This window comes from Octodon degus, unplaced genomic scaffold (assembly GCF_000260255.1).
Source record: "Octodon degus isolate 3935 unplaced genomic scaffold, OctDeg1.0 scaffold00003, whole genome shotgun sequence".
Taxonomy (NCBI): domain Eukaryota; kingdom Metazoa; phylum Chordata; class Mammalia; order Rodentia; family Octodontidae; genus Octodon; species Octodon degus.
In genome coordinates this window covers 35,819,511-35,821,779 of record NW_004524579.1, presented here as the reverse complement: position 1 = coordinate 35,821,779, position 2,269 = coordinate 35,819,511, and the positions used below count along the sequence as shown (strand labels likewise).

The 2,269-nt window shown below is 50.3% G+C and overlaps 1 pseudogene; it reads left to right on the top strand.

The window, feature by feature from the left end:
* Window positions 1–2,050, top strand: part of LOC101562755 — a 4,534-nt pseudogene extending 2,484 nt beyond the window's left edge.
* Window positions 2,051–2,269: the final 219 nt, after the last annotated feature.

The following is a 2,269-nucleotide window of genomic DNA, read 5'->3' as shown; positions in this document are numbered from 1 at the left end:
CGCTCCTCGCTGGTGAAGCCGCTCATGGTGCCCATGACTGCCGTCACCGCCACCGATGAGCCACCAACCCGCAAGCCACAGAGTGACAAGGAGGGAGCCCGTGCCTGTGCACTGCGACAGTCCAAGAGATCTATTTTATAAATTAAGTAGTGGTCAGAATTTGCCAGATGAGTGAACATTGGTCAGATATCGGGTGTCTTTTGAAGAGGGAGATGACAGGATTTGCCAATATATTGCATAGAGATGTGAGAGAAAGAGTGAAGGCAGACTTCAGTTCCAGTTCTCTATTACTACAATCCAGCTCCAAATAGTGAATTTAACAGTCATTTTTATTGTTTTCCACTAGCTTGGGCTTTTTACGGTATGATGACTGGGTTTTGGACAGGAGGACTTCCTAAGGGATTACTATTCAGTGATGATCTCGAGACAACCAGGGAAAAGCTGCATGGCTTTATTACCTAGCATTAGAAAGTACATAGTGTTGCTTCCATCACGCCACATGTTATGCAGATTCATCCAGAACCAAGGTAAAGGTGATGCTGAAGCACTGAAAAATTTGGGACTTGTTTTAAAACCTTCACACCAATTTATTAGAGAATAATTGGAAAGGTAGGAAAGCTGAGAAGAAAACAAGTTGGGAAATGGGAGAGATGAAGTGTTTGTGTTAAGTGTACGTGTCTGTTAGACATTCAAGAGGAACTATTGGGTAGGCAGTGGGGCAGAAGTCAGGAGTCAAGTGAGAAGTTGGGGTACAAACAGGAGTGTTGTCTGTGTATATGTGGTATGTAAAGCCATAGGATTGTCTGACGTCATCTAGAGGGTGGATACGGGTAGAGAAAAGACAAAAGAACTGGAACCACTCGGTTGGAAACATAGCCAGGAGACAGTACCAGAAGAAGCTAAGCAGGCAAAGCCTGTGAAAAGTGGGCTTAGCATTTCTGACCGTAGCAAGCAGGAAGCAGACTGGTAGGACAACATGATGGAAAGGAGAAAGCCAAACGTGTTGGGACAAGAAGTGAGAATAATAACAATCACCACTTTAAAAATAGGCTTCTGGGGCCTTTCTAAAGCCAGGCTCCAGGGGCAGGGAGAGTCCATGCTTCTGGGAAGCCGGGCTGGATAAGTCTTGCTCTCAGAGGCTGTTGCTGCTGACCCTATAAGTCAAAGGAAGATATAGCTGGCTAAGCTCAACCTTGGTACTGGTGGCTGCCATGTCCTTGAAGATCCAACAAGAATGATCCCAAATCCATCATTTCTCGAATCTTCATTGGAAACCTAAACACAGCTGTGGTGAAGAAATCAGATGTGGAGACCATCTTTTCCAAATCTGGCCATGTTGGCTGGCTGTTCTGTGCACAAAGGATATGCCTTTGTTCAGTACTCTGATGAGCGCCATGCCCAGGCAGCTGTGTGGGAGAGAATGGACGGGTGCTGTCTGGGCAGACCCTGGACATCAGCATGGCCAGGGAACCCAAGCCTGACAGGCCCAAAGGGCTGAAGAGAGCAGCATCTGCCATACACAGGCTCTTTGACCATTGAGGTCGCCTGCCACCAGTGCCAGTGCCCAGGGCAGTTCCTGTGAAATGACCGCGTGTCACAGTCCCTTTGGTCCTTCATGTCAAACCTCCCATCCCATCAAGCTCTTTGCCCATTCTGGAGGCATGACTACTGGCTCAGCCAAGATCAAGTTAAAGAGCAGTGAGCTGCAGGCCATCAGGATAGAACTGACCCAGATCAAGTCCATCATTGGTGCTCTCTTGGGCCACTTGGATCAGATCACTGAGGAGCAAAAGGCCAACCCAGATGGCAAGAAGAGAGGTGACAACAGCAGTGGCATTGGTGGTGGCATTGGTGGTGGCAGTGATAGTGACAGTGGTGGAAGCAGCACTAGCATCAGCAGGCCACCCCCACCCCTGAAGACATACCCGAGGCAGGCACTGCCTTGGGAGAACCCAGAGGTGATGGTGAGGAGGAGGGGCTGCTGACGCATAGCAAGGGAAAGCTGGAGTACAGCCAGGACACAGACCCAGAGGATGGGGCCCTGCAGTAAGCAGCCTGGCAGAAGCACTGGCCACCAGCCGGAAAAGGGCATCACTGTCCAAGGCCTCACACCAGGCACCCACCCCTGGATGCCAGCTTGTAGCGGGTACCAGAGGAAAGCTGGCAGCAGGCACTCCTGCTCCCCATGCACCCCAGGCCGGTGCCACATCTTCTGCAGGTGGAGTTATTGGCTACCCTTCCCCCATGCAACCTCCCTGTCTGCACTATC